Here is a 12,461-nt window from a genome sequence, read left to right as displayed (position 1 = left end):
GCTCCTTGGGCTAATGTAGTGGTACCTCTACCTAACAATGCCTCTACTTAAGAACTTTTCTAGATAAGAACCGGGTGTTCAAGATTCTTTTGCCTCTTCTCAAGAACCATTTTCTACTTAACAACCTGAGCCCAGAAAAATTTCCCAGGAAATTTGAGAGCGACACAAAGGCCTGGCCAGTTTTCTGCAATTCCCCCCTTTAATCCCGGCCATCTTGGGCTTTTCTGGGCTGCCAGAGGAGCTTTTCGGTGGCACTTAAGGAGGCTTTGGCAGTCCAGAACAAATGAGGCATTTTCCTTTCTCTGGGTGCTTGGAGATGGAATAAACCACTTCTCTGTGGTGACTCCCTCGCTCTGCCTCCCACACACCTGGTGCGAGGTTGCCTCCCAGAGCGTCTGGGCACCAAAAGGCAAAAGGGGGTGCTTCGCCCCGTCTGGATCAACTCAGCGTCAGCCAAACCGAGGAGTCACCACAGTGAAGGAAAGGCGCCGGCTATAAAGTGAGCGAGCGAGAGGAGAGGAGAGCCCTTCAGCATGGGAAGGAAGAGGAAGCAGATAGCAGCAGCAGCAGCAGCAGCAGCAGCAGCTACTTTTCGGTCAAAGGAGTGGGAGGTTCCCCCCTCTCTCCTGCCTGGGTTTCCCTCTCTGACACAGTACAGTATATGGGAGGCAGCCTCGGACTGGGTGTATGGGAGGTGCGTGTTCTTCCTTGCCGCCTCAGAGTCCCTCCTTTTTTCCCCTAAGCCTTAAAGTTTTGGATTTTTTTTTATTCCCCTCACCTCCCCTTCTTCCTTCGGCAGCGACTGTCCTCCTCCTCTTCTTCCTTCTCCTCCTCCCACCCAAATTCAGAGCTTTTATTTCTTTCCCAAAGGGTTTGCATGCATTATTTGCTTTTACATTGATTCCTATGGGAAAAATTGCTTCTATTTACAAACATTTCAAACCTGACCACAGAATGAATTAAGTTCTTAAGTAGAAGTACCACTGTATTTGTTGTCACAGGAAAGGAGGGAAGGGATTGAATCTGAGGCTGGCAGGGGAGGATAGAAGGATTTGGCGAGTCTAATGAAGAGAAGGAATCTGCATTGCATATCAGACATTAATACAATTGAAGAAGAGTCCTCCACTCACAACAAAATACCTTAATCCACCAGACTTGAAATACTAGGATTAGACAATTTACAACTACATCCGCCTCGGAATCGATCTAAATGTAGTTCATAAAATCATATACCAAAATGTCATTCCTGTTAATGACTGTGGGCTATTAAGGAAGATTGGGAGGCTGTTTTCCAAGAGCATGTTTCTCCATTTCTCATCCAGGGAAATATAATATTCTGGCTTTTTAATATTTCTCAAAATATTTCATTCTTCTAGGAGAAAAATGGGTGCTAAATTTCTACATCACTTCCACGTGTCAGGCCCAAGCCATCGTTTTGAGTTAGAGACTCTGGTCTGCCACAAGTAGAAAAGTACTGTGGGAATTAGGGAGAGGTGGTTGCATGAGAGGTAAGATACTAGCCACAACAAATTCTTTCCAGAAGATTCAAGGTCATCCTTTGTACAGCACCAGCCGGATGTACATGACTGGATTGTGGATGTTGAGGCAAATGGAGTGGTCCATGTTATGAACTTGTGGGTGTGAGGATGAGGGGTGAATCTTAACCTGGGTGGAGAATTGTAGGGAAGTTAGTATCGGAATGACTACAGTTCGTAACTGTTGTGGTTAGCTCTGGCCCAGCTCCTGCCCCAAGGAATGTGGAGGCGGATGTGGGGGAAACATCCACATGCCACAGGCCTGTTTTGCTCCCGATAGAATCTGCCGACGAAGTCTCCTCTGACCAAGGAAGCGTGAATGACAGGGAAGAGGGGAGTTTGGCAGACAGCCCAGGAGGAGATCAATCTTCCTTATCATCCCTGGATTCTGAACAAGAACATATGACAGACCCACGGATGCGGAGAGTGATGCATAGAAGAGAACAACTGAAGGATTATTACAGGAGATAAATGAGGCCACCTGTGGTTGGGTGGGGCTGCTGTAATTAGTGCTACAGATAAAAAGAGCAGTGTGCTGATTTAGCCTTGTGGAAGTTTATCTGATTCATAGTTTCGTCAAGATCGTGGTTTTGCTATTTCCCTGTTCAAGACTGTGTTTGGACTTTCTGGACTTTGGAATTGGAGTCAATTTCCCAGTTACTGGGTGAGAAATTGGATTGCATTTAACCTGTGCCTTGCGTGTACCAGAAAATCCCTTTGACATTGTAAAAGGGAGTTTTTCCTGCTTTTCTGTTGATAAAGACTTTTGGTTTTCCTTCTATCGTGTGGTGTGTGTCTTTCTAGACTACTTACCCTGTAATTACGGGCGGTTGGGACACGCCGGCAGAACGGTAACCAACATGGTTCTGTTAATAAATTGGAACTTGGAAGAAGGCCAAGTTTTGGACTCTGATTTATTTCTTGGATGTTATTGGGAATTCTGACATCACTGCTACCACCTCATTAACCTCTTGCAGTGCTTTGGGCCCCAAGATTAACTGCCAATCTTTTTTTTTGAGTATAAGTTTTTTATTTTTCTGCACCTTAAAACATACATAAATGAAAACATATATAGCATCATAATCAATCGTATCTATGAGTACATAAGTGTCTCTATATTTTAATGGCAAATATATCTAAACACATCTTACATAATAAATTCATAATTCAAAAACTAAGATGTGTCTAAAGACAAAAGAAAGACTAAATCAGTCTAGAGTAAAGAAAAGAAAGAAAAAAGATTAATTCTAAATATACTTTTTTTTCAACTTCTAACAACCATTTTCTTATATCTTAATTCCTTTAAATCTGTGTTACATAGTTTATCAATTGCTGCCACCATTTCTCTTTTTTGTTTTTACATATTCATTTCTAATTTCTTTAAATTGCTTTCAAAATGCTTATAAATTTAACCATTTCCCCTTTCAATCCAATTCAATTTCCCCCAAATTATATAAAATTCTATATCTTCCATGTCTTTAAGTTTCATAGCAAGCTTATTCATTTCAGCACAATCCATGATCTTCTTTAATACTTCTCTATCAACAGCCAGTCTTGTCTTTCCAAATCTTCCAGGAAAACCCCAGGCTGAGAAAGAATGACAAGTGACATCTCTTCTCTCGGCAACACGCAGGCACTCAACAACCACACAAACAAACAATGAGGGTTCAGAAGCTGCATCTTGTTTCCGTAGCAACACTTTCCTCGCTCCGAAAGAAATCCAGATGGGTCATCTTCCAAACACTGGAACCTTTCACATCAAAATCCTGGCCAGACACTGAAGAATTTTGGAGACTCACCTGTTCTTCCTGTGGATGGCTGAACCCCCCCCCCCCAATAATTTAAAAAGCCACCTAGCCGTCTGTCCTGGCCAAAGCTTGTTGCACTTATTTATTTTTATTTATTTATTTTATTTATTCATTTGTCCAATACACAAATATATAGGAAGAAAAATAGACATGTGGTAATATATATAAGGGTAAAAGTGAACTTAGAGGAGAGGACATCTGAAAGAAAGAGAATATATATGATAAGTGAGAGAAAGGAAAGACAATTGGACAGGGGATGAAATGCACACCTGGGCACTTATGTACGCCCCTTACTGGCCTCTTAGGAACCTGGAGAGGTCAATCGTGGAGAGTCTAAGGGAGAAATGTTGGGGGCTAGGGGTTGACACAATTGAGTCCGGTAATGAGTTCCATGCTTCGATAACTCGATTGTTGAAATCATATTTTTTACAGTCAAGTTTGGAGAGGTTCGTATTAAGTTTGAATCTGTTGCGTGCTCTTGTGTTATTGCGGTTGAAGCTGGTCATTGACCAGTAGGACGTTGCAGCATATGATCTTGTGGGCAATACTCAAATTGTGTTTTAGGCGCCGTAGTTGTAGGCTTTCTAGGCCTAGGATTGTTAGTCTATTTTCGTAGGATATTCTGTTTCAAGTGAAGGAGTGAAGGGCTCTTCTGGTGAAATATCTTTGGACATTTTCAAGGGTGTTGATGTCTGAGATGTGGTATGGGGTTCCAGACAGATGAGCAGTAATCAAGGGTGGGTCTGGCAAAAGTTTTGTAGGCTCTTGTGAGTAGTGTGAAATTGCCTGAGCAGAAGCTGCGTAGGATCAGGTTAACAACTCTAGAAGCTTTTTTGGTGATATTGTTGCAGTGGGCTTTAGCACTTAGGTCATTCGATATTAGTATTCCAAGGTCTTTTACTGAATGTGGGTTGGCAGTGAGAGATTGTTTATTCAGTTCGTATGTGAGGTTTGGATTCTTTTTGCCGATGTGGAGGGTAGAGCATTTGTTGGTTGATATTTGAAGTTGCCAGGTGTTAGACCAGTCTGAGACAAAGTCCAGGTCTTTTTGGAGAGTGAGTGTGTTGTCAGTGGTGTCAGTGCCAGCAAATGGTATTCTGGACAGAATTAAGCATCAAGAGTAAAAGTTGGGTCAGATATTTATACCAATTGTCACTTGGTTATTTAAAACATGTCTTTGTGGCCCGTTTGTATCCTGTGCAATTATCAATGGATCCAGAGGACTCATAGACAGTGGAGGTGTGGTACAAGCGACCTGTGTTTGTTTGTTTGTTCGTTCATTCATTCATTCATTCATTCATTCATTCATTCATTCATTCATTGGATTTGTATGCCGCCCCTCTCCGTTGACTGTGTTCCTGGGACCTGAGACTGACAGTGAAGAGGACATGGTGTTAGAGGTTGAAGAGCAATCAGGGCCTTCTGCACCTGAGATGAGTGACTCTTCATGATGCTAGGATTCACAGGACCTCTAGGAGGCAAGAGTGGTTACTCAGGAGTGTTCTGCCGGCGTGTTTCAACCGCCCGTAATTACCGGGGTAATTAGTCCAGGAAGACACACACCACACGATAAAAGGAAAACCCAAAAGTTTTTATAAACAGAGAAAACAGAAACAGCTCCCTTTTTAAATGTCAAAGGGATTTTCTGGTACACAGAAGGCACAGGTGAAATGCAATCCAATTGCTCACCCAATAACTGGGAAATTGAGTCCAATTCTAAAGTCCAGAGAGTCCACACACACAATCCTGAACAGCAAAAAACCCACAATCTTGACGAAACAATGAATCAGATAAACTACTATGAGGCTAACACACCAGGCTTCACTTTTATCTGTAACACTAATTACAGCAGCCCCACCCAATCATAGGTGGTCTCATTTTCTCTTGTAATAATCCTTCAGTTGTTGTCTCCTATACATTACTCTACGCATGCGTGGATGTGTCATTAATTCTTGTTCAGAATCCAGGGATGATACAGATGAATGATCTCCTCCTGGGCTATCTGCCAAACTCCCCTCTTCCTTGTCACTTATTTATTTTATTTATTTATTATTTATTTATTATTTGGATTTGTATGGCGCCCCTCCCCGAAAACTCGGGGCGGCTCACAACAAGTGAAAATCAGAGGAAACAGATTCTCCCCCACCTCCACCTCCACATTGCTTGGGGCAGGAGCTGGGCCAGAGCTAACCACAACAAGGAGGAGGCTTACTCATGAGTAGCACTGCTGGCTGCTGGGCCATGACCTCAGGCTATTAGAATAATAGAATAGGATAGGATAGAATAATGGAATTAAGGAATAGAATAGAAGAATAGAATAGAATAATGGAATGAAGGAATAGAATAGAAGAATAGATTAGAATAGAATAGAATAAAATAGAATAATGGAATGAAGGAATAGAATAGAAGAATAGATTAGAATAGAATAGAATAGAATAATGGAATGAAGGAATAGAATAGAATAATGGAATGAAGGAATAGAAAAGAAAAATAGAATAGAATAGAAAAATAGAATAGAATAGAATAATGGAATGAAGGAATAGAACAGAACAGAATTATTTATTGGCCAAGTGTGATTGGACACACAAGGAATTTGTTTTGGTGCATATGTTCTTAGTATACATTAAAAAAGATAAGTTTGTCAATAATCATAAGGTAAACAATGATTGTCATAGGGTACAAATAAGCAACCAAATCATATTAGGAACCAGTCAATATAAATTGTAAGAATACAAGCAACAAAGTTACAGTCATAAGTGGGAGGAGATGGGTGATAGGAATGATGAGAAGACTAGTAGTAATACTAATACACCCTTAGTGAATAGTCTGATATTGTTGAGGGAATTATTTGTTTAGCAGAGTGATGGTGTTTGGGGAAAAAACTGTTCTTGTGTCTAGTTGTCTTGGTGTGCAATGCTCTGTAGTGTAGTTTTGAGGGTAGTTGTTGAAACAACTTATGTCCAGGATGCAAGGGGTCAGTAAATATTTTCACAGCCTTCTTTTTGACTCGTGCAGTATACAGGTCCTCAATGAAAGGCAGGTTGGCAGTAATTGTTTTTTTCTGCAGTTCTAAGACCATAAGTTGAAAACTAATTACAAGAGTATTCATAGTGGGTCTTCAAAACCCTCCCAATCCTATCAGAAGCTCCCTGTGACTTATTTGTAACAGTTCTAACTTTGGATGGCTTGTTTCAATATAGTTTGATTTAATTATTGGACTTAAAACGTGGTGTTTGAAACATTATTTGAGCCTTTTTCATATCAATGGGATTCCATTCCTACAGAAGTTATAGCTTCTGCTGTGGCTCTCTTGATGTTTTAAAAGGGATGTTCCCTATTTGAAGGAATGGATTATTTTATATTCTTCATCATTTTATATCCTTAAGCTGTCATCGGGCTATCAACTGGAAAGGCCCGTTCATTGGAAAGTGTGGCCTGCCCCCTAGTGGCTGGATGAGGGAGCAACCTAACTCTCTCGCAGCTCTCTCTTTACTTAACCAGGATGTCATCTCCGTAATTACAGAATTATAAGAGTGGAAGTTTAGATTAGATTATTATTAGAGTTGGAAGGGACCTTATAGGTCATCTAGTCGAACTCCCTTGCTCAAGCAGGAGTTCCTACACCATTTGAGACAGATGGCATTCCAATTTCCTCTTAAAAGTTCTCAAGTGTTGGAACTCTCACAACCTCTGCAGGCAACTTCTGTTCCATTGATGGATCACTCTCACCATCAGAAAGTTCCTCCTTATTTCCAGGTTGAATCTCTCCTTGGTCAGCTTCCATCCATTATTCCTTGTTTGGCTTTCTGGTGCCTTGGAAAACAGCCTGACGCCCCCTCCTCTCTGTAGTAGCCAAGTATTCAAATATTGCTATCATGTCTCTCCTGGTCCTTCTCTTCACTAGACTGGCCATGCCCAGTTCCTGCAACCTGGTTGTTGGAGGTCTTCTTTTTCAACCCCCTGCCCACGGCAGAAGACCTTATTCCATCCCTGACAAATCATTGTCCAATCTTTTCTTTGTTTATTAATATTTGTCTGTCTGTCTGTTTGTTTGTTTGTTTGTTTGTTTGTTTGTTTGTTTATTTATTTATTTATTTATTTATTTATTTATTTATTTATTTGTAAGCCGCCCAACTCCTTTCAGACTCTGGACAGCTCACAACATCTAAAAAACAATATAAAAGATAGTTTAAAATGCAATAAGAAACCATTCATATCTTTTTGGGACTGGATCTATATGGTACTGCACTGATAAACGGGCCCAGGCCTGCTGGCAGAGCCAGATTTTATTTATTTATTATTATTATTGTTAAACCACTGCACCGGAGACTTCTTTCTTGTTCAAAGCATATTTATTTGCAAAACATCACAACCAATTGTTCCTCTCAATAGCAACTCCCAACAAGGGCAATGGCTAATCCATTGCCCTATTTATACCCGTTCTAATGCACAGGATTTTCTACTGACAACCGTTTATTTTTGGCGGCAACCTAAAACTAGCCGCGTCTTAACCAATCAGAGATTTTCTGTTATTTCTTTAAATGAACACAACCAGGGCCGCCGATAGATGGGTATTACTGGGACTGCTGTCCCGGGCCCGGGAAAATTAGAAACATAGAAACATAGAAGTCTGACGGCAGAAAAAGACCTCATGGTCCATCTAGTCTGCCCTTATACTATTTTCTGTATTTTATCTTAGGATGGATATATGTTTATCCCAGGCATGTTTAAATTCAGTTACTGTGGATTTATCTACCACATCTGCTGGAAGTTTGTTCCAAGGATCTACTACTCTTTCAGTAAAATAATATTTTCTCATGTTGCTTTTGATCTTTCCCCCAACTAACTTCAGATTGTGTCCCCTTGTTCTTGTGTTCACTTTCCTATTAAAAACACTTCCCTCCTGGACCTTATTTAACCCTTTAATATATTTAAATGTTTCGATCATGTCCCCCCTTTTCCTTCTGTCCTCCAGACTATACAGATTGAGTTCATTAAGTCTTTCCTGATACGTTTTATGCTTAAGACCTTCCACCATTCTTGTAGCCCGTCTTTGGACCCGTTCAATTTTGTCAATATCTTTTTGTAGGTGAGGTCTCCAGAACTGAACACAGTATTCCAAATGTGGTCTCACCAGCATTCTGTATAGTGGGATCATAATCTCCCTCTTCCTGCTTGTTATACCTCTAGCTATGCAGCCAAGCATCCTACTTGCTTTCCCTACCGCCTGACTGCACTGTTCACCCATTTTGAGACTGTCAGAAATCACTACCCCTAAATCCTTTTCTTTTGAAGTATTTGCCAACACAGAACTGCCAATACAATACTCAGATTGAGGATTCCTTTTCCCCAAGTGCATTATTTTACATTTAGAAACATTAAACTGCAGTTTCCATTGCTTAGACCATTTATCTAGTAAAGCTAAATCATTTACCATATTACAGACGCCTCCAGGAATATCAACCCTATTGCACACTTTAGAGTCATCGGCAAATAGGCAAACCTTCCCTACCAAACCTTCCCCTATGTCACTCACAAATATATTAAAAAGAATAGGACCCAGAACAGACCCTTGTGGCACACCGCTTGTAACCTGACTCTGCTCAGAATACTCGCCATTAACAATAACTCTCTGATGCCTACGCTTCAGCCAGCTGCAAATCCATTGAACTATCCAGGGATTAAGTCCAATCTTCACTAATTTATCTATCAGCTCTTTATGTGGAACCGTATCAAAGGCTTTGCTGAAGTCCAGGTAGGCAATATCCACAGCACCACCTTCATCCAACACCTTTGTGACATAGTCAAAGAAATCAATGAGATTAGTCTGACATGATTTGCCTTCAGTAAAGCCATGCTGATTTGGGTCTAATAAGTTATTGTTTTTTAGGTGCTGATTTATCCTCTTTTTGAGTAGAGTCTCCATCATTTTAACTACAACTGATGTCAAGCTAACTGGCCTGTAGTTACCAGCTTCTTCTCTACTGCCCTTCTTGTGAATAGGCACAACACTGGCCATTCTCCAATCCTCAGGAACTTCTCCTGTTAACAAGGATTGGTTAAACAAATCAGTCAGGGGGGTAGCAATGACAGATCTGAGTTCTTTAAGAACTCTGGGGTGGATGCCATCTGGACCCATTGCCTTATTTATCTTTAATCGTTCAAGTTCTTCTAAGACATCGGCTTCTAAGATCACTGGAGCTGAATCCGTACAGCTGGAAGCAATGCTATATCCCTCTATAGTATTATTTTGTAAGGTGTCTTTTGAGAAAACTGAACAGAAGTAGCTATTGAAATGGTCAGCGATCTCCTTATTCCCATTAATGCATGTATTATTCCCGGTACTAAGCTTCGTGATGCCGCAGTTTTTCTTCTTCTTATCATTAATATATCTGAAGAAGGTTTTATCCCCCTTCTTTACAGATTTGGCAATTTCTTCCTCTTTTGAGGCTTTAGCAGCATATATTATCTGTTTTGCCTCCTTCTGTCTCATTTTATATACCTCCCTATCAGCTATACTTCCAGACTCTTTATACCTCCTATTAAAGTGAATGGGTGAACCAAAGTTAACTTGGATGAAGGCCCAAGGCTTCGGCTCAGGTCACTATAACCTTGGCTATTATTGCTTTCTGTATAATCAGCAGCTGCAGCTACGATAAGGAAGTAGGGAAATTGTGTAGGGGGGCTTGCTTACTGGAAATGTGCCATTGTGCGGGTATTAGATCCTCTTTTATGTTAGGAGAAACAGGATGTTCCCATGTACACATGCCAACTGATGATATATATCGAAAACTGTTATTTTCCACAAACTGTTATAACCATATATGGCAACTTATGCTCCCCCAAGATAATGTGTATCCCAAGGGTATATAAGAAAGATCCTGACACCCATTCGGGGTTCAGGCCATTTATTCTGTTATTTTGTGCTTTGAACCTGCGCAATAAAACTTTCCTTCGTTGAAGTGCTGGCTTCTGTCTCGTCAATTCTACAACACTATAGGCAGCCTTTTTTTCATTGACTATAGCCCTTACATCATTGCTAAACCATAGCGGTTTCTTCTTCCTTTTACCTTTAGTTATTTGTCTTACATACAGTCCAGTGGCTTTTAAGATGGCCTTTTTTAATACAGTCCACTGGATGCTCGCTCCTGCCATTTTATCCCTCCCCTTTAATTCATTATCTAAATATTCTCCCATTGCATTAAAATTTGTTTTTCTGAAATCCAATACTTTGGTTGCATTATAGGATTGCTCACAATGAGTTTTTACATCAAACCACAAACATAGATGGTCACTGCAACCTAAATTTTCTCCCACCTTGACATCTGAAACCCAATTCCCATTCGTAAAAACTAAATCTAGAATATTCTCCCCTCTAGTTGGTGTCTTAATCAGCTGTGCCAGAGCTGCTCCTGTAAAGGCCTCTACTATATTCTTACTTTTGCATGTAAGGGCACTGGGGATATTCCAGTCAACATCAGGCATGTTGAAATCACCCATAACCACAATATCTCCCTTTACTGCCATTTGGGTAATTTCATCCACCATCTTGTTGTCATATTCCTCGGATTGCCCTGGAGGCCTATAGATCACCCCAATTCTAATGACAGAACCTTCTTTATTTTGCATGCAAATCCAGAGAGTCTCTAGATCTTGACACGTATTTTGAATTAGTGTTGTTTTTAGACTTTCCTTAATATAAATGGCTACTCCACCTCCCCTTCTCTCTATTCTATCCTTCCTATACAGTGTATATCCTGGTATGGATATTTCCCATTCATTAGAATCCTTAAACCATGTCTCAGTTATGGCAACCAGGTCCAAATTATCTCTAGATATTATGGCCATTAATTCACAGAGCTTGTTGCTCAAGCTTCGAGCATTTGTGCACATTACCCGAAGAACATTATTTTCGTTATTAGTTTGCCCCTTATCATCAACAACTACATCTATATTATTTGCAGCTCCCTTTTCATAAGCTTCCAAAAACTTCCAAAAATTGGGGGCCCCCGGGCCCCGGCGCCCGCCAAAAACTCCCCAACCCCGAAGAGAGCCTGAATAATGGGGGGGGGGGCGGGGCGGGCCCGGCGCTTCTCCTGCTGAGCCCAGTCTTCTCCCGGTGGCTTTCGACTCCTCCCGCCGAGGAGCTGCAAGGCTGGCCTCGGCTCCCCTTCCCTAAACCCCCGCCAGCCCCCTCCTTCCCTTCCCACCCTGCCCTCCTTCCCTTGCCCATCATCCCCTGCCGGGCAATGGGGCAGTGGGACTGCTAGATGGGCAGCTCTTCCGGCGAGGGTGGGCCTCTGCCCGTGCAGAAAGCATCCTCCCTCACACCCAGCGCCGGCCATGGGGGCTTCCGCCGCCGCCTTCCGCAAGGCCCCCAGAGGAGCCGCGTGGGTCTCCAGTCTTCTCCTGGTGAGTCACCGCGGCAAGGATGCGGGCAAGGGAGAAAGGGGAACCCGGCGCCTTGCGGTAGAGGGGTAGGTGGTTTGTGGGGAGCGGGGGAGGGAATTGTAAAAATCACAGTTTCTTGCGTTGCTTTTTCTTTCTTTCTCTATTTCTCTCTTGCTCTTTCATTCTTTTTTCTTTCTCTTGCTTTCTTTCTCCCTCTTTCTTTCTCTCCTTCCTTCCCTCTTTCCATTTCTTTCATTCCCCCTCTCTTTTTATTTCTCTTTCATTCTTAGGGGCTTAGGAGGGGCAGCGGGAAGGCATGATTCCAACCCGGACTTCAACTCCCAGAATTCCCAAGTCAGCATTAGGAGAGTTGACGTACACATAGTTTAAGCTGCCAAGGTTGAGAAAGAATGGGTTTGGAAAACAGTGTCAGCATTCCAAAAAACATCTGTGAAATAAATCAAGTCAAGGCATCGTCTTGTTTAAAATTTCAATTTATTAACAAAGCCATATTCATGTTGGAGTAGTATTTTGCAGAAACTAGCCCACCCTTGTTCTGCCAGTGTGTCTCAACCACCCATAATTACAGGGTATTTAGTCCAGAAAGACACACACCACATGATAAAAGGAAAACCCAAAAGTTTTTATAAACAGAAAAACAGAAACAGCTCCCTTTTTAAATGTCAAAGGGATTTTCTGGTACACACAAGGCACAAGTTAAATGCAG

This window comes from Erythrolamprus reginae, chromosome 1 (genome assembly GCF_031021105.1).
Source record: "Erythrolamprus reginae isolate rEryReg1 chromosome 1, rEryReg1.hap1, whole genome shotgun sequence".
Classification (NCBI taxonomy): domain Eukaryota; kingdom Metazoa; phylum Chordata; class Lepidosauria; order Squamata; family Dipsadidae; genus Erythrolamprus; species Erythrolamprus reginae.
This window is presented reverse-complemented; position numbering follows the sequence as displayed.